The sequence below is a fragment of the Phascolarctos cinereus genome, unplaced genomic scaffold (genome assembly GCF_003287225.1).
Source record: "Phascolarctos cinereus isolate Bilbo 61053 unplaced genomic scaffold, phaCin_HiC Scaffold_2;HRSCAF=192, whole genome shotgun sequence".
Classification (NCBI taxonomy): Eukaryota; Metazoa; Chordata; class Mammalia; order Diprotodontia; family Phascolarctidae; genus Phascolarctos; species Phascolarctos cinereus.
This window is the reverse complement of record NW_027555625.1, coordinates 312,719,497-312,740,068: the sequence shown is the minus strand read 5'-3', so window position 1 is coordinate 312,740,068 and position 20,572 is coordinate 312,719,497. Positions and strand designations below refer to the sequence as shown.

Genomic DNA, 20,572 nt, shown 5'->3' with positions numbered 1-20,572 from the left:
GTGAAGTGGGTAGAGGGAAGAAAGTGATATAAGAGATGATGTAGAAGTAAAATCAACCTGGCAAATAATTGGATACAGGGTGGGGAGGAAGGGGAGCGAAAGGGATGGGTACAGGACTAATCAATCAATAATCAACAAGCAGGTATTAAGCATTTACAATGTGCCAGGCACTGTACTAAGAACTGGGGATAAAAAGAAAGGTTAAAAAATAGCTCACATTCTAATAGAGGAATCAACAGGTAAGATATTTTGTTGTTGTCCAGTTGTGTTCGACTCTTTGTGATCCCATTTGGGGTTTTCTTGGCAGAGATATTGGGGCAGTTTGCCATTTCCTTCTCCAGCTCATTCTGCAGATGAGGAAACTGAGACAACCGGGGCTAAGTGGCTTGCCCAGGGTTACTCAGCTAGTAAATGCCTGAGGCCTGATTTGAACTTCAGCCTTCCTATTATTCCAGGCTGGGTGCCCTATCCACTGCACACCTAGCTGCCCTATCCACTGCACCACCTAGCTGCCCAGGTAGATATTAGATACATACAAGATACATACAAAATAGATGGGAGGTAACCTTAGAGGAAAGGCACTAATACCTGTGGTAATTGAGAAAGGCCTACCGAGAAGTAGAATTTGAGCTGAGTCTTGAAGGAAGCCAAGGAAACTGAGGCAAAGGTGAGGAGGTGGGCAACAGTGGCAGATGCTATAGAGAAATCAAGATAAGGACTGAGAACAGGCCTTTGGTTTTATCAATTCACTGGTAACCTTGGAAAGGGCAGTTTTAAGTGAATGATGAGGTCAAAAGCCAGATCACAAGGGATTGAGAAGTGACTTGAGATATATGGAGGTAGAGGCTACCAGCATAGAAAGCTTTTCATAGGAATCTGAATGTGAGAGAGAGAATGAGGAAACTGAGGCCCAAAATTGAGAAGTGTGTGTGTGTGTGTGTGTGTTTTCTCCTAAGATCACAGAGCTGGATTGGGATGTTAAACTACAGATCTAGAGCTGAAAGGTAGGTCATATTTCACCCATTCATTTTAAAGAGGGGAAACTGAGGTCCCGAGATTAAGTGACTTGCCAAGGGTCACACAAGGTAATAAGTGGCAGAGCTGGGATTCAAACCGAGATCTTTTGATTCCAAACCCAGCACTTTTCCTGTTACCCTACACTGCCGCCTAATTATAATCCAGTTCTCTTTCCACTATGCTACAGGTGAGGAGCGGATCACGTTTCATGCTTATCCCAAGAGATGATACAATTGAATAGTTTCGTCCTCTGGTTGCGCCTCTGCCTCTGCCAGGTGTCCACTATCTCTTTAAGAGGAAAAGTGAAGACAGACAAATTACGCAGCTGCATGTGAACAGACTGGCTCAGCCCTCCCTCTAGCCGGCTCTCCCTTCCTCCTTTCCCTTGCTGCAGCCGAGCCAGCCACCTCCAGTAGGCGCTCCCGAGAGCGGCTCTGCTCAGCCGCAGCGGAGCAGCCCTGGCAGCCGCTGCTATGGAAGCCGAAGCAGGTGATGGGACTAGCTCCAGAGACCGCTGACCCCCGACCTCCCCTCTCCCCTTCTGTCCTCTCCTCTCCCCTTAGGGCTCCAGCCTGGCCCCAAGCCGCGGACACCACCCTGAGTCTGCAGAGGGCAAAGGGTGTGGTGGGGGAGGGGAGAGACCCCTGGCATTTTGCCCTGGTGTTGTAAGGAAGGGGCTTGCCCCTGGGAGGGACCACTGGCTCTGCCCCCTGTTGATGGGGGCTCATCCTCCTGTCTCCTGGGCCGCAGGTTGCTGAAGCGGAGTTGGCCGTCTGCAGCTGCTACTGCAGAGGCGCTGCGCCAAGCGGGGCTGAATCGTGCAAGCTGGTGCGGGCCGCTGAGCGGACTCAGGTGAGAGGAAAGGGCTGGGGATGGGGGGATAGGAGGAAAGTGAGGGGGGATTGCACTGCATCACCGTGGGAGGGAAGCCTGCGGCCACGGCGCGAAGGGGGGGAGTGAGGGAGCTGCGGTAGAATCCCTCTGAGAACGCTAGGCCCGGGAGGGGTTAGTCGTGACTCATCCTCCCCCCCCTCCCCTTCCCCTTCATTCTCCTGCATCCTCCCTTTTCCAGACCCCCTACAGCACAAGCAAAACTTAGTAGAGGAAGCCAGTGTTGATTGGGATACGCAGATTAATGTGTGTGTGTGTGTGTGTGTGTGTGTGTGTAGGAGGGTGTAATGCCCCCCTCACAGAGATGGTTTCTACCCTCTACCCTTTTCCCTACATTATTCCTCTTCTGTTTTCCACTCACTCCGCTGGCATAACAAAAACTTGGGGAAGAAGCAAATGCTGATTGGAATGGGGAAGGGCAGATCAGGGTAGGTGAGGAAGGACTCATATGCAGTCAGACCCTGAAGAGGTAAGGGAATGGAGGTCTTCGGTTGTGGTGTAGGGAGTGGAGAGAAGAGTGAGGAGTGAGAGGTGGTAGGGAGAGGGGAGTGGTGTGTGTATATATGGGGAAGGCTGGTGAGGTAGGGGTTAGAGTATGACAACACCTTACCCTCCCCCCTCCCCAAGGTCAGTGCTTATAACCATCTCTCAGGAAGAAACACTGAGGCCCCAAGGGTGGCCAGGCAACTCTGGGAACATCCGCCCCCTTCAGGGTGAGAGACTCAAAGGCTTGGTGTCTCCTGGAGTGACCTGTGTCAGGAACCCCTCCCCCAGACCTTTACCAGGTCCTGGTGCTGATCTTCCAGTGTTCCTATTCTTGGTCTTTTTGACAGATGCTGCTCTAATTGTCTTTCCCAGATTTTCTTTCCTTCTTTGCACAGAAGGAGGAGGCCTCCAAAGGATATCGCTGTGGGGTTGAGACTCATCCTACAGGGGAGGGGAGAGTCAGATAATCCTGAAGAAGCTGACAGCCCTGGGGTGCAGTGGGATATAGTAGGAAAAGCACTAGCTTGGGAATCAGGATACCTGGTTCTGATCTTGACTGTTGCTTTATTAGTCATGTGCCTATGGCAAATCGTTGCCTTCCTCAGAATTGCATATTCTCCATCTGTAGAATGAGAAGATTGGATCAGATAATCTTTGTGAATAGTGCCCAAGCAGGTGCTGTCTCCGATGGAGAAGAAAAATGTCCTCTTCCCACAGCTCAGAATTTAGGCTTAGGCCAAGTTGCTTGGATGTCTTGTGTATCAAACCTGTCTAAGGCCTGGGGTTGGAGCAGATGACCTCTTCTGGCTCTTAAGATCAGACAATTCCCTGGTGAAGCACTGACCTTGTAGGCCTCAAAAGAGCAAAGGAGATGCCCTGACATGCATGCAACCTCCTTTCCTGGCTCTCCTTTCTTCTTCTCTCCCTTCCTTCCCATCACTCCTAGAGCCTTATCGGTCATATTGCTTTGTCTTCCTTAGGCCCTCGGGGAGCAGAATGGGGTGGGGGAGAGAAGGAGGTAGGTGGCATAGACAACACACACACACACACACACACACACACACACACACACACACACACCCCTGTTGTCTTTTCTAACCCAGAGCTGATGGTGTTTCTTCTAGGAGATAATGAAGGCCCAAGTCTGCCCAGGAGGGAGGGAAGCTGAGAGATTGACCATAATAGAATGTTTCCATTGCAAGGATTTTGACAGCCTCGAATGTACAAATGCTCTCTGTACTTGGAGCATGCCCCAAGAAACCTTAGGGACCCTAGCTTCCACAGAGGATGGAGGAGCAAAGAAGTTGGGGGGAGGGGTGAGGAGAGATGAATCATTAAAACTCCAATTTAAATGGTGAATACTTCTTCAATTAGAACTCCCAAAGAACATTTGGTGAAACTATTTCCTCATTGACATTTTGTATCTGTCTCCCACTCTACCCTCCCCCCCAAAGCAGGATACTTTCTTGCCCTGGGCATTTTCTCCCAAAGTGTATTTTTTTTTCAATAGTTACCACGAGTTTGAGTAGATAGCTTATAATGCTTTGAACTGTCTGTCCACAACAGCCCTTGCTCAATGCTGGAGAGAAATGGGGCCAAGTTCAAGGAAATTGAGCTGCCAGACCAAAAGAATGTACAAACCTGGATGTGCCAGTGGCTGACGAATGTTTTATGCTCCCCTCAGAGGTAGCATAGTGTAGTGGAGAGAATATAGAATATTATCCTTTTATAAAAGGACCTGGGTTAGAACTCCATCTCTGCTATGTGCTTGCCCATGGTCACACACTCAACCTATTTGTGCCTCATTTTCCTTATCTGTAAAATGAGCAGGATGGACTAAATTTTTCCAATAATAATTTGCATTGATCTATTATGTAAAGGTTTTGAAGCACTTTATATGAGAGGCAGTGTGGGATGCTGGCCTCAGAGCCAGGAGGACCTGCATTCAAATCCTGCCTCTAAAATACACTGGCTATGTGATATTGAACAAGTCATTTAATCTCTCAGTGCTCTGCAAATCTTCTTAGTTGCAGAGAAGGTGCCAACATGCATTAAGAAAAACAGTTACCATCATTAACAGTATACCATCACTATACCAATGAAATCATAGGTCTGCTCCCTACCCCTAAAAAACTTATATCCGTTATTTTCTTTGATCCTAAGGTAGGTAGCATATCATCTTGTTTCCAGTTGAGGCAGCTGAAGATTACCTCTGATATTCTGTGACTCTGTGACATGGAACAGATGCCCGACAGTAAAAGAAGCAAATGGGCCAGGACTGAGACATTTACTTGTCTTCAGGCCTATTTGAAAGGCCTGTGTTGAATAGTCTTCTCTGAACTGCCATTAACTCATTTCATGACCTTGAGCAAATCATTTCTCCTCTGTGGGCCTCAGTTTCCCCATTTGTAGAGTGAAGGAGTCAGATGACCTTGTTTTTGATTATCTATAAGATTCCTCCCTGTTTTTTTAACATTCTCTATTTTGTCTTCCCTGCCTGTCTTGTGAATTGAAAATACAGCCTTTTCCCAGTGCAAAGGCAAACAGATGCATTAAGATAGCCTGGCCTTACCCTCTGCACTGAACCTAGATGGAATTATATTTAACTCCCTCTCCCCTTAGAAACCTTAGCCTAAAAAAAACAAAAACCAAAAAAAACAAAACCCTTAGCCTTAGAAACCAACCAAGTTCAAGTCCATGACCAAGTCCCCAGGCAAGGAGACATCTTTTCTGGTTCTTACAGCTCTCTAGTGACAGGATTCCATGGGGGCCCTTGGAGAGCTTGTTCCATGACTTACTACTCTGATTCCTAACATTGATCCTCAGGAGGCTAATAGAAGATTCTCTGGTGCTCAGAAAGTAAAGTGACTTGTCTAATGTCATGCCAATATTGCCAATCTGGGATTAGCACTTGTGGGAAAGGGAGGGTCTGGATTTTCAATCTGTTTCTCAGTCCTGTAAACCACATGAAGTCTTCTGAAACCTAGGCCGTCAGTACAGTTAGAGATCATCTCTGCATTTCCTGAGCAGGTAGTGCTAAACAGAAGTTCAATTTGGCTAGCACAAAGCTAGTGCTGATATCCTGGGCAGGAATCCTCTGCTGATCTTGGGGAAACACCAAGTCACGTTGGATACGTTGCATCTTTATGTGGGGACCTGAGTTTGCCAGACTATTCCACATTTCTTATACCATCAACAGGTGTTTAACAAGTGCCTGTGGTGTTCGTAATCAGACAAGAAACTTTAAAAATAAAATTCAACCTTTTCATTTTATAGAGGAGGAAACTAAGGTCCCACGGGAGAAAGAAACTTGTATAAGGTCATGCAACCGATTAGTAGCAAACCTGAGACTAGAACCCAGGTCCCAGGCACTTTCCCTCGTAGCAATCCTCTGAATTGAGGAACCAAGTGATTTTCCATGAAACATTGTAGATGAGAAGTCTCAAACCTAGGTTCAGCAGGCAGTAACTGGCTAGGTGATATTTGGCAAATTGTGAAGGTGATTTGTATTTCAGATGCAGCTCATCTACACCAACCCCTCAGGTCCCTTCCAACACCAAGGTTAGAGGATTGTCCCTGCCCCTGACAATCTGAGCTTCCATTTGCTGATGGTAGTAGATACCCCAAAGGTTCCTCAGCTCTGGATTTTTTATGTTCTAAGGTTCTAATCTTTCCAGTGCTAAGAGTTTGTAATTCCATGATTTTGTTTGAGCAGAAGAACTTTCTTTGGTTGCCTCTATCTGCACATGCCCCTGCAAGAATGCCATTGAGCATAGTTGTGGCATGATTGTTGTTCACAAGATCCCTTCCCTGCTTCTATAGTTTTCTTGCTATCATGGTGGATAGAAGGGGCCAGACTTGTATCTTTCCTCTCCTTGGCCTAGCAATGGTGGCATAAGTGTTCATGCTTCTGTGCCCCCAGTTTGGGATATGTCCTCTGTGCCCTGTCAGCCTGTGCTACTTGGTATAGGGGTAGTTTTAGTCCTGGATTGGCCAGGTTGGTGTTGTAGAAGACTGTGCCATTAAGGCTTTGGCTGAGGATAGTGGTAGGGCAGGGTGGCTTCTCTGAACAAGGCTCTGTAGAAATCCAGCAGAGGTGGGGACTTGGCAGGGCAGTCTGTGAAAGCTGGCACAGATGGCTTCCTCCAGAGAGACGCAAGGAGAGGTTGTCTGGCAGCTACTGGCTTAGAGTGGCGGTTCTGTCAGAAAGCAGCTGCCCTAAGGCTGGAGCCTGGAGGTACTAGAACTGAACCATCTAAGGGTCAGAGGTAGGTGTGTTATTGGGGGTGGGAGGAAGGGAGATGTGTCAGAAGGGGTGGCAAAAGCCTTGGAGGAACTAGCCTGATCCAGGAATGTTATCTGTTATAGAATTTTGTGATTTTGAGCTCTAAAGGGCCTTAGAGAACTAGGCCAGTGGCTTCATTTTCCAAATGAGGAAACTGAGACCCAGAGAAGGAAAGGTGATTTTCCCAAGGTCATGCAGGTACCAGAGCCAGCATTCGAATCCAAATTCTCTGACTCCAAGTCCAGTCCTGTTTCCAGGGCTTGACAGCTGCATCTGGTCCTCCCAGAACCCCTGCAGAGGCCAGAAGGTGATCTATGGGAGGTCTTAGAAAGGATGAGCTCCCTCCCTGCAAGAGTTACTGGTGGTCATTGGACAGTAGATTCAGGGGGCCTCCTAAAATATTTACTGGAGTGGGGATTTCAATTTTACATTCTGTCAAATACTCAATGAGCCTCTACTCCAAGAAGAAAGCTCTACTCTGTAGAGGAGACAAAGAAGTATAATACATAGTCTCTCCCCTCTGGTTCTGGTACCCATATAATGTGGAAAGCCCAAGAAAACAGTGCCATGAGCCCCTTGGGGGAGGCATGATTACTGCCTTCAGATATCTGAAGGGCTGTTAGGGAGAAGAAGGATTCAATTTATTCTACTTGCCTTCAGAGCCTAGAACCTGTGGGCAAGAGTCACTGAAAGGCAGATATCAGCTTCACATAAACACAGTTCTAAGGAATTCTTGCCTTAGGTGAGAATTTTTTTTTTAATCTGTGAGATTCAGTGATTATAATGCATACATGTGTATAAACACATATATCTCTAAACCTGTGTAGGAAACTCCCAGTATGGAAACTCCCTCCACAGATACATATCAGTCAAGGAACACAGAAAAGGTAAATAAATTGTGCATGGTCACACACATAGCGTGTGTAAGAGGAAGAATTCAAACCCAGGTTTTCCAGATTCCAAAGCTGGCCTCTATTCAATATGCCATCCTGCCTGTCTTTGACAATATATAAATGCTCAAAATGGTATAAACAGAAAGTAAATATTGTTAGATATTTTGAGGTTAAAAACAGAGAGGGCAGTGCTAGCCATCATTAAACCAGCCTGCCCCTAAAGCCCAGACACAAAACCCTGGTTCAGTGTAGACCATAAAGTTAATTAAAGGCAAATGACTTTCCGGCCAACAGACAATAACTTGGCTAGGAAGAAAAAACCCAGGTAGAATGATAGGATGTTGAACTAGCAGGAATCCTTAGAGATCTAGTCTAGTTTATTCTACAGATGGGAAAACTGAGGACCAGAGAAAGGGAATAACTTGCCTAAGGTCGTATAGATAGTAAAGAGTTGAACACAGATTTGAACCTAGGCCCTCTGAATCCATTTCCAGGGCTCCTGCCATCTCCACTCTATCATTTTCAGCACCATTGTGGTAGAGTGTACCAGGTTCTGCTGCCTGGTCACTTGATGATAAATCACTAAATTTCTCTGAACCTCGATTTTCCCTTTCTAAAATGGGCATAATTCCTTATGGGATGATGTGGAAGATGACTGAAAAAAGCTAGGTAGGGAAAAAGGAAATGCTGGTATGGCACTTAGAAGCACCCATTAAATGCAAGTTCTGTTTGCCTAGTCTGTTCTTGGTTATGTGTATTTTAAAGGGTGGAGCAGTTGCTATTTGCCCATGGGAAGGGGGATTGACCTTTTCCCAGATTACCCTGGCAGCTGGTTTTCTTCCCTGTGTCTTTCCAGCTGAATTGAATTAGTCTCAAGAAGTTTTCCCTGAGATATTTTAACTACCCACCCCCAGCCCTGCCTTCTAACCTGGTAGGCTGGCTCCTAAAACCATCCACCATCCCACAAAGAACAACGTCTTCCTGTGTAATGATTCATCAACAGACAGGTCTCCTGTCCTCACTGAAGCCACTTCCAGGTGTAGGATGGGGTCTGGGGCTCAGAAATGGACTTGCTGGGGATCAGGGAGAACTGAAGAGCTAGGAGCAGCGCAGCTGGTTAGATAGTGATGCTAATGAGACCAAAGAAGAGCGTCGATTGGCCTTTTGCAGATACCAATTAGCTTCTTTCTATTCCTCAGCTTCCTTCCCCCCCATCCCCCACAATCTTTGCAGAGGCATGCCAGTAGTCACAAGAGAGACTGCTGTGAAGGTGGATGGATGATTCAGACCAACCCGAACCCATTATGGGAGGCACAACAAAGTACCAGACTTCATGAGTGTGGGACTGGGAGCATCTATCCATCCGTGTACACAGACTAGTGGCAAAGTGCACCCACTGGTCTTGAGAAGTTCCAATTTCAGCATTTAGTAGTTGTGTGATGCTGGGCAAGTCACTTAACCATTCTGAGTGTCAGTTTCAGCCATTGTACATTAGGAACAAAAATACTTGTACTGCCTCTGTGAAGGACATTGTGAGTCAAGCGTTTTGCCAATCCCTAATGCTATTGAAATGTGAGTTATAGTTATTAGAGTAGGTTCTGCCAGTCACATACTGTGTGACCTTGGACAAATCAATTCCCTTCTCTGAACCTCAGTTCTTCTCTGCAAAATAAAGGAATTGGGTTGGAGCAGAATTTCTTAAATTGTGCTGCAAGGAGTCCTGAAACACCCTACATTTTTTTTAAAAGAACCTTATGTTGTTTATTAATAGGCATTAAAAATAATTTTAGAGGATTTTACTGCCAAAGTTTTGTTCAAACCAAAGGATTCTACCATTCTGGAAAAGTTTGAGAACCACTGCTTGATGATCTCTAAGGCCTCTTCAACTCTGCCGTGCTAATACTTTGACACACACACGCGTGCGCACACACACACACACACACACACACACACACATTGTGTATGTATATATACGTTTCTGAACTGGATACAGCTCAGAAATGGTCAGACAATTTAATTGATTGTGCCTGGGCCAAAGTTTCTTTCTATGTTCTGTTTAACTGAGGCTCACTGTCCTCAGGAGGAGCTACTAACAACCCAAAAGGTGATCTGTTGAGTCTCCCATCATTTTGTTTGTTTCCTCATTCCCAGAGTTGGTTGTCGAGGGTACATCCTTTGATATATTATGTAGCCCTTATGAAGCGCTTAAATAAACAAGTCATGGGCAATCTCTTAATGCTGGAGTTTGTCATTTCACGGCTCCTACCTATCCCAGGCATTAGAAATTGTGACTACGTTGAGATTGTGGCTAACCTCTAGGGCTTAGTTGAGATTCTGGCTGGTATGTTATTATGTAAAGGGGAGAGCCAATTCTAGGACTAGGCTCTTTTTAAATATGTTAGGAGTTTATGTAGATTCTCATTAGGAAATATTTTAAATGATCTAGTACTTATCTCTAGATGGGTAATCCAGGGCCAGATGTGTTCAAGAATAATAATATAGTCCACACATCTATAGCACTTTATGGATAGAAAACATTTTCATGTAGGTGAGCTTGTCCCCATTTTAAATATGGGGAAAGTGATTCTCAGAAAGAGAAAATTACTTAAAATAATCTTTTTAACCTAGAGTCTGTGAAATTATTTTTAAAAAATTTTGATAACTATTTCAAAATAATTGACTTTCTGTGAATTATCCTATCATCTGATATTGTTGTCCTATATAATTTATTTTATAAATTTCAAAATATTCTACTGAGAAGAGGTCCATAGGTTTCACCATAGTCATAAAGGTGCCTATGACACAAAAAAAGGTTATAAATCTCTGACTTAGAATTATAAACTCATAGGATGTTCATATTGAAAGGGACCTTTCTCAAATGTCCAAGGTCCAGCAGGTTGAAAACTCAGGTCCTCTGACTCCAGGTTCAGTCTTCTCCCCATTAAATGATGTCTCAGGAAATCCTGTAATCAGAAAGACCTAAGACCAGTCATGGTCTCCTTACTTCCTCTCAGAGAGTTAAAGACAGCAGAGATGGAACTGTGAGCTCTGCTGAAATCCAATGGCCTTGGTTGCAATGAAAAAAGACAGTAAGATGCACAGAAACTAAGAAAATTGGTGTGACAAGAATCAGATGTGGTTGTAGAGGGAACCAAGAGAAGCTGGCAAGCTGTAAAGGGAAGGCAGGGAAGACAGCGTGCCAAGCATCTGAGAGAACTGGTTTCACACCTCAGTTCAGATAAGAGATGTTGATCAGCTTAGACTAGCACCAGACTCCCAAAGCCCCAGGACATTGAAAGGAAATAGATGGGCCTGATTTCAACACTGCTTTAGCTCTGCCTCACTTAAATCCAGTTCACACGCAAGTCAAGACATCACCCATTACATTATCATGTCATTGGTCCTCTTAGAAAATGAAGGGCGAACAAGAATGATAACAGAGCTCTAGGTGCAGTGGGAGCAAGGTTTGGAATTATAAAATCACAAATCCAGGTCTGGAAGGGACCTCAGAGACCATCATGTCCTATCCCCCTCTCCTCATTTTTCAGTTGAGAAAAGTCAGGAATGTTTGCCCAAGGTCCTACAAATAGTATCCAAGGTGAGATCTGAACCTAGGTCATCTGGCTGCAGTGCCAACAGCACTCTCTCCACTGGTCTATATGTTAAGCCGCATCTCAGGGTGAAAGAAGGATGGTGTCAGAGATTTTTTTTTTTAAAGAAAGAGATTCCACAATTATTTGGACCAACTCCCCCACTTCTGAACATAGAATATTTTCTATTCTTTTTATGTACTTCCCATATTCTAGTTTGATTATAGGGTTTATGTCTCATTGGTTCTACTAGATTATGAACTTCCTGAGAACAGGGCCTTTGTCTTCTTCATCTTTTTATCTCCTTCAAAGCAAAGCACAGTGTACTTTGCACACATAGTAGGTAGTTATTAAAGGAGTTTTTGAATGAATGAACTTTGCAGATAAGTTCCAGCACTCAGTCTCTCAGCTCTGGGCATTTTTTCTGGCTGTCTTGTATGTCTGGATTTCTCTTCCTCCTCATCTCCACCTCCTGTCTTCTTTACCTTTTTTAAATTCCAACTCAAATCCCACCTACTTCAGGATATCTTTTCCAATTCCTCTTAATTCTAGTGCCTTTCCTCTGTTAATTGTATTTATTCATCTTGTATGAAGCTTATTTGTACATATTTGTTTGCTTATTATCTCCCCCATTAGGTTGTGAACTACTTGAAAGCAGGACTGTCTTTTACCTTTCTTTGTATCCCCAGTACTTAGCACAGCGCCTGGCATATAGTAGGTGCTTAATAGATGCTTACTGATTGATAAGTAATAAACTAAAGACCAGAGAAGGGAACTGATTTCCCAAAATTACATACTCAGTGGCAAAGTGGGACTATCAGATTGATCTGATAGTCTGTCCCTAAAAAGGGGCTACTGGGAAGCTGTTTCTCCCCAGAGGACTGAAGGACGAAAGGATACTCTTCTTCTGGCCTAAGGGGACATATGGTCCTTGTGGAGTGGTTGACTTTAGCCAAGTATAAAAGTTCACTCTGCTCCTTGAGGGCAGGAACTGTGTCTATAAATCTCATTTCTCTTGTATTTCCCCTGCCCCACCCTTATCTGGGGAATATGTAATAGATATTTGGAAAATATTTGGTTGAGTCAATAAATGGCATGATCACTGGCTAGAGTTCAAGATTGAAGGGTCCGGGAAAACTGGATGCCATCCCAGGGTGACATATGCTGAAGTGGAAAGATTTAGGATTACCTGGTCCAAAGAAGAGGATGAGGAGTGATTTAATAACAAACCCTAGGAACAATAGACAAGTCCCATGCTGGGAATGACGGAGTTCAAATCAAGACACAGGAATTTGTTGAAGAAAACACTCTCCTCCTCCCTCCTCCCATATGCCCTTGGCTCTAAGATGTTGTGTTGTTCTTGATATAATTGAGGACTAAATAAGGGGACTGGCCTGAAACTGTAGCCAGGAGAGTTTCAGTTGGACAAGAGAAGGACACTTCCTTAGCTCAGGAATTGTCTTACGTAAGAGCGGGTCCCTGAAAGAAGTTGTGAGATTGCCACCTTCTTCACGCTCTTAACAGAGAAATTTGATGTATCTTAGGGGTATGTCTGAAGATCGGATGAGTACTCAAGGTTGCTCCTAGCCCTTGTTTTATCTCCTTTGTCTTCCAGTTCAAAGAAGGTGGGGAATCTAATTTTTCATTATTATTAATTATATGGTGGACGCCTTTGGCAGCATACTTGGTAGAATGCTGGACTTGGAGTAAGAAAGCCATGAGTTTGAACTCTGCCTCAGTCAGAGGCAAAGCGACCCCTGAGCAAGTCACTGTACTTCTCTTAGGACAACTTCTTCATCTACGTATGTGAATTGCTTTGCAAACCTTAAAGTGATATATAAGGGTTAGCCATTATCATTATTATTTTATGAACACAAATACATTAGTACCATACCACATTTCTATAGCACTTCAATTTATGAGGTGATTCATATTCATTGTATCACTATAACACTGTGTTCCATGCCATAATTCTGAGAGGGTAGGTGGTGCCAACAAGTCCATTCTACACACAAGAAAAGTGAGGTACAGAGAGGTAAAGTAACACTACTGTTTTACAACCCACTGTCATCAAGGCAAAGCAATAAGTGGTTCTTTTTTTGGGGAGGGGGCTAGGCAGTGGGGTTAAGTGACTTGGCCAGGGTAACACAGCTAGTAAGTATCAAATGTCTAGTCTGAAACCAGATTTGAACTCAGGTCCTCCTGACTCCAGGGCCGGTGCTCTATCCACTGCGCCACCTAGCTGCCCCAATAAGTGGGTCTTTTCCTCTCCTTTTCGCTCCTTACCCAAATTCCTTAAGCTCTCTTTCAAGGTTGCCATTCATATTTTTTATAACCTGACTTCCCTGGAATGCGCATATTGGGTGAAGAGTGATAGGTACACACACTGACAAGCTACTAGCTACCCCATACCCTGTAGGGATGGCCTTGACAATAAGGGAGACAGCTGTGGTATAGTACAAAGAATATTAAAGTGAGAATCAAGAAACCTAGGCTCTGGGCCTGACTCTGCCAATAATGTATTGTGTGACCTAGGACAAATCACTTTCCCTTTCTGGGCCCAAATTTCCTCTTCTGTAAAATGATATGGTTGGACTAGATAGCTCATCAGCTCCTATTCTGTCACTCATTGGGAGATAGCATGATATAATGAAATGTGCATGGGCTATCAGAGGAGTCAGGGACCTGGGTTCAAATCTCACCCTTGACACTTATGCCCTATATAATATCACCAGGCAAATCACTGAACTTCCCTGGGTTCCAGCTGCCTCATCTGTTACACAAGGGAGAAAAACTAGATGGCCTTTGAAGTCCCTTTTAGTTCTAAATTTGGGATCCTATGGTCATGCACACATGTTTCTTTGTATGTAAGTAATCTGAAAAATGCTTAGGATAAGGAGCCTCTTAGAAGGCAAAAATGATGCCTTTGGGGATTGTTTTTTTTTTCCCCAACCAAAGGTCTTATAAAAATTGAAAGCTTAGATTGTTAATGCAGGTTCTACCATGAGCCTTGATGGCTTTATCAGCTCCAGAATGGGAGCATCAGTGGCCAAGGTCACCAAGGGATTTCCATCTGGTGGTAACACACTCGCCAGTTGTAGAGAGGAACTTGGCACTGATGGTTCGCAGAGCTTCTGGTCTGTCTCTGAGCCCAAAGAGCTCGATCTTAGTGATCTATCCTCTGCCACGTGGAGTGTCATAACAGAGCAGGGGGTGTCTGGGAGGGTTGAGGCCATTTCCCAAAATGGCTAGGCTGGTAGGTGAGGATTAGGTACCGTCTGGTTTGGACTAAGGGGTCTGGGTGGGTGAGCGTGCTACAGTGGAAAGAGCGCTACTGTTGGACCTAGAGATCTTGTCATTTACTTCTGTCATTTACTATCTGTGTGAGCTTGAACAAGTCACTTAAACTTTTCTGAGGGATGTGGTTAGGCTAGATACATAAATCTAGTTAGCCCACTCTTGTGTATTGTTCCGTCATATTTTAACAGGGACACTGACAAACTGGAACGTGTATCCCTAATGCTGAGCGTAGTGCCTGGCACATAATAAATGCTTAATAAATGTAGACTGATTGATTGTCCTGAGGAGGGTTAAGGAGGAAGAGATTAGAATAAATTTCATATAAGGATCAGTCAAAGAACTGGGATGATCAACCTGGGGAAAGAAAACATTTAGAGGCAAGATGGTGGTCTTCAAGTACCCAAAGGACTATCACAGAGAAGAGGGATTAGACTAATTCTTCTTGGCCCCAAAAGGAGCAATGAATGGAATTTGCCAAATTTCAGCTTACTCTAGTAAGAACTTCCCAACCAAGAACTACTCAACTCAGGGCATAAATAAGGGTCCTGTAATTGGAGGCTGCATGAACACTTGTTGGGGGATTATGGAGGCAGTTTCTGTGTAAGGTAAGAGGTTGGACCACATGACCCCTGAGGTCTCTCTCGGCTCTAAGATTCTCCCCACACAGACCTCATCTACTTTTCTTGCCTCCCGTGAGGGTGGGCTGAGACGGCACCTCTCTTGCTAGGTAGAAGGTAGGAATTCATGCAATTCAAAGGTCATGTCAGGATTCTTCTCCCCCATCCCTCAGTGGTGGGAGGAAGAGGTTGTCGTGGTCATCTGGGGAAGGAGTGAAAAACTCACCTTCTAATTAGAGTAACATTACATGACATTTACAGCCAATTTATAAAACCCTTCTAGCTCATTAGTCATTGTGATCCTCATTAGGACCCTAGGAGTGAGCCAGAGCGGGGCTTGTTATTCCCATTTTGAAGATAAGGAAACTGAGGCCCAGATTAGAGAAGTGATATGGCCAAGGTCACACAGCAAGCTAGTGGCAGACTTGGGACTAGAAACCTGGGAATTCCTGGCACAGTGTCATTTCCATCGTGCCCCATGTCCTCTGTTTCTATTTTCTTTGCTAACTATCCTCCAAACATAGAACACATCCTGTTCCTTCCCCCTCCTCCTAGCTCTCATCCTCACCACATGGAGCCAGAGTGTGGGGCCAGATGAGGTCCCTGGTCCTAGCCTCCTGGACTCACAGGAAAGAGGCTGTGCAGAAGCATCAGGGGGACTAGAAGTCCTTGGGGGCTAGCCTTGATGCTATGACAACCCTTTGGATGTATCACACCAAACTCCCAGGGCTGCCTTGCCTCTGTGCGTGGTGCAGGGGAAGCCTGGCCTGGGAAAGCAGCCTTGATGTCTTCTGAGTCCAGGCTGCAAGCAAGCTGTGAAATCAAGGGCCTCCTTAAGGAAATCCCGGGGGTGACAGCACATTGAATATTGTTTCTTACTGAGGCAAGGGCTGAAAACTGATTCTGTTTCTGGTCCCTAGTAGGTCAAGAGGGAGGGAGGGGGGTTCCTGTGTTTTCCTCACAGGAAAGACTATTGGCTTGTTGGAGACAGTGAAGTCAAGTATTTACTAAGTGCAAGTGTTTACACATGCAGCATTCCTCAGTGCTTCTAGGACCACTGGTTTCATCAGTGTGGGCTCCACCTCCTCTGACTGAGCCCCTTCACATCCTAGTTTCACAGGTAACCATAACCAAAAGAGAGGCTAGTCCTTAGACAACAGATATTTGGTCCATTAACTGTCTCACACATGAAACCTCTCTGGCTTGGTAGGGTCTGCTAAAGTTGGCACCTTGCTAGCTTAGCCTTTGAGAACCCGAGGGCACTGCCTCACCTTGAGGAGGCAGGAGAAAAGGACTTCAGTGATATAATGAGTACAACAAATTCTTGTTCTCCATGTTCTGTCTGGAACACTGTCCCATCCCCTGGCCATAGGTCTAAAGCTCTCAGGGAAGAAGCCAAGTGTAATTAGCTTCAATGACAGGAAGCTTAGGAGTAGAACAGGGAGGGAGAGGTAGTATCTTGTAGTGGAAAGATCTGGAATGAAATGGCCCCGATTTAAATCTCAGCTTTGCTATTTTTACTACCTGTGAACTGGGGGAGATGTGGCTGTCTCTGAGAAGTGTTCAGCTGGGAACTGGTGAGCTCTCGCTTCCTGAAAGTAGTTCTCCTTTGGTTAGAATTTTCACAGATTCTGGGCTAGAAAGTAGAATGTAAGCTGCTTGAGAGGAGGCACAGCACAGTTTCCTTTTTTGTCTTCTTATCCCCAGAGGCTAGTACAGTGCCTTGCCCGTAGTTGTTGCTTAATAATCATTTGTTGAATTTAAAGCGTGAGGAATCACCAAACCTTTATGGAGCACTTATGCTCTGAGACATATAAGACATGATTAGTCCCAGGCAGTGCATGATCAGGTCAAGTTAATGATACCATAGCAAAGACCACAACTGTGAGGAGGGAGAGATCCCCAAGGGTTGGGATAGCCGAAGCAGGCTTCCTGGGGGATAGAGTAGATTGTGGTCAGGAAAAATGAAGAGGTAGGAAATTGCAAACCTTTTCTTAAAGAATAAGATGCAGCTGTGATGTAATGGAGAGAGACCTGGCCTCTGAGTCAGGACTTGAGTTCAGGTCCTCTTTTTGACCTAGGCTTTATGACTCTGGGAAAGTCACTCAGCCTCTCAATGTTCCCAGGCAACACTTGAAGACTATAGGTTACTGAACAGTTGCAGACCAACATTGGTAAGAAGGGGTTTTCTCATCCAAGAAGTTGCCTAAATCAATGAAGTTATAGGTGCAGTCCCTATCCTTGCTTTGCGTAAGCAAATAGTGGGAGATAAGGATGGAAAGGCAGTTGTGTGGTGTAGTGGATAAAGCTCCAGGCCTGGAGTCACAAAGATTCCTCTTCATGAGTTCAAATACAGCCTCAGACACTTAATTGGCTGTATGACCCTGGGCAAGTCATTTAACTCTTTTTCCTCTTCTGTAAAGTGAGCTGGAGAAGGAAATGGCAAACCACTGCAGTATCTTTGCCAAGAAGAATAGGACTCGACTGAACAGCAATGAAAGGACTAGTTGAGTCCATAGGGTGACACACCAGTCAAAAAAGCTAATGACCCTAGAGGGCATTAAGAGACCAGAGAGTTGAGAACAGGGCAAGAAATAATCCCCCTATGTTTTGCCCTGGTTAGACCCCATTTGGGATATTGTGTTTAGTTCTGGACAATACATTTTAGGAAATGTGTTGACAAATCAAAGCCCATCAAGAGGAAGGTGACCAGGACAGTAATAAGACTGGAGACCATACCCTGTCAGGATCTTTGAAAAGACCGAGGAAAGACTATAACAGCTATTTTCAAGTAGATTAAGAGTTTTTATGAAGAAGAAGGAACTAGAGCGTGGGCAAGTCACCTTCCCTCCCTGAGCCTGTTTCCTCCCTGGTAAAATGAGGACAACAATATGCCTGCTGACTACCTGGTGGGGTTCTTGTGTGAAAAGTGCTTTGTAATTCATAAAGCCTGCAGAGATGTGAGTTGCTTGGTCTGGCTGACATCCTAATTCTGTTTGGCCTGGGGGCGGTGGGAGAGAGGCAGAAGTAGGATAGTAACTAAGTAGAAGCTACTTGGAGGCAGATTTAAACTCAATGTTAGACATTAACAATTAGAACTGTCCGAAAAATGGAATAGAGAGAGTGAATTCATTACCATCCAATAAATTTAAGCAGAGACTCGGTGCCCAACTTTGGAAAGATTGCAGAGAGTAACCCTGCTTCAGGGATGGGTTGGACTCTCATCCTCCAAGGCCCTGACCAGCTTAAGATTCCCTTCTCTCGAATTCAAATAGGTAGAAAATATCTCAGGTTAGGAAGAAGGCATGAATAATATCCAGAGCTAGTAATGACTTCACACTGTTCCTAGTGTAATGAAGAGACCAGCCTGGATGAAACACAATTTTCACAGGAAAGCGAGACATAAGTTTGACCAGGAAGCTTGGGAAGACTTGTATGAACTGATGCAAAGTGAAGGAAGCAGAATGAGAGACAAGAGAGAAGAGACGTGAGAGGGCACTTGAGTCTAGAGGCTTCACTAGATTGCCAAAGGGGGCCGTAATGAAGAAAAGGTCAAGTCCCTGTTATAAGAGACGATTTTCTAGTAAGAGAAAAAAAGAAATGTTTATTGAGAAATTTATAAAATGTAAAAACAAATGAAAATCAATAAAAATTATTTTAGGAAAAAAGTAGACAAGGTTGGAAAAGGACCAGATGAAAATAGAAATCAAAAAAAGAAATCAAAAAAAGGACCAGATGGAGGAGAGTCTTAAGTGGCAAAATAAAGAATTAGGGCTTGATCCTATAGTTAATGAAAAGCCAGGGAAGATTTTTGAGTATGGAATGACACAATGAGAGTGACATAAAATCTTACATTTGGATTCCAAGAATCAGCTTCAAAACTCCAAGATGAGGAAAGTGTAGTTAGGTAGCAATTTGTCTAAAAAAAAAATCCATAGTTTTAGTGGATTGCAATTTCAATATGAGTCAGCAATCTGATATATCAGTTTAAAAAAAAAAAGCTAATTTGGTGTTGGTCTATATTAAGAGAGGCATAGCCTTCAAGAATTAGGAGAGCAGGTAGGTGGGGCAGTGAATAGAGTCAGGAGTACCAGAGTTCAAATTTGGCCTCAAATACTTGACACTTAACTAGCTATGTGACCCTGGGCAAGTCACTTAACCTTATTACCTCACTCCCCCCCCAAAAAAAAAAGAATTAGGAGGGAATAGTCCCTTAGTATTCTACCCTAGTCAGACTACTTCTGGAATATGGTATTGAGTTCTGGATGATAAAGGTTAGGAGGAACATTGCCATCTTCTGAATGTTCTCCACTTTATCAACTAGGGTGGTCAAGGCCCTTGAATCCGTGTAACATGAAGATCAATTGGAGGAACTGGGGGTGTTTATCCAGAAGAAAAGAAAGCAAACCAGGGGAGGGGTAAGGGATATAATGGCTGCCTTCAAGTATTTAAAGAATTGTCATATAAAAGAGGGATTAGATGAGTTCTCTTTGGTTCCAGAGTGCAGAACCAGGAGCCCTGGGTGGAAATTGCAAAGAGGCAAATTCAGAGTCAGTGTCAGGAAGCACTTCTTAATGTTTAGGGTTGCCCGTAAGTAGAATGGGCAGCATTAGAAGGAAGTGGGTTCCCCTTCCTTAATGGAAGTCTTTAGGCAGAGGTCGAAGGACCACTGGTTGAATATGCTACAGTGGAAATTACTTTTCAGGTATGGGTTAGACTAAATGCGTGCTGGGGTTCTTCATCCCCCATTCCTCTGCCAGAAACTCTCCAATTATAGTGGTTCATGCAGGCTGATGGAAGGCAGAGAGCAGGGATTTCAGCAGGGAGGTTATTTGTATCTAGGCATGCTGTCCTTATCACAACCTAACTCCCTATGGCCTCTGGGTTTCCTTTCTGTATTCCGTGTTAAGCAGATACCTGGAGCCAAGCGTCGTGGTGACAGAATGTCATGGTGGCAGTCTTTTCCCTCTGGATACTTTCAGGGCAGAGAAAGACCCCAGAGGAATATTGAATGGGTAGGGCTAGGAGTTTCCAAGTGGGGGCTCTGAGAAGAAAAGGGAGAGAGTTCTTGTATGCAGCAAAACAATTGGTTGCATAGCCTCAATTGTCCCCTTCCTGGCAGGGACTTAGGGGACATGTCTTTGCCATTGAAACAGCTTGTCAGCTGTGAAAGGTCACCAAGGGAAATCATTCCAAGAAGAATCTCCCTTAGAAGCTGCTAGCCCCATCCAGCCAGAAACGCCTCCCCACAGTGCTTCCAGGAAAGGGGGACATGCATTACAGAGAGAGCATGGTATAGTGGAAAGTGCCTTGGATTAATCAAGAAGCCTGCATTCTGGTGCTCGTTCAGTCTCTGATGTTCTTGGGCAAGTTGCTTTTCCCCTCTCTAGGTCTCTGTTTCCTCTTCTGTAAAATGAATGGAAGTGGACTAGATAATCCCTAAGGAACCTTTGAGCTCCAGCCTTCTGTATTCTAAGATCCCTTTCTGCCCAT

The 20,572-nt window shown here is 44.6% G+C and overlaps 1 protein-coding gene across 3 annotated transcripts in view; it reads left to right on the top strand.

Annotated features, from left to right (window-relative positions):
- The first annotated feature begins 1,351 nt into the window (after nt 1-1,351).
- The window catches only part of SNPH (syntaphilin), a 43,339-nt gene continuing 24,118 nt past the window's right edge, over nt 1,352-20,572 (top strand). Inside the window, exons 1-2 of one of the 3 annotated variants that reach the window (XM_078150185.1) lie at nt 1,352-1,506; nt 1,768-1,869. The gene's annotated coding sequence lies outside the window, so the exon portion shown is untranslated. The remainder of the gene's footprint in view (nt 1,507-1,767; nt 1,870-20,572) is intronic. The other 2 variants (XM_078150186.1, XM_078150187.1) reach the window with 2 other exon arrangements.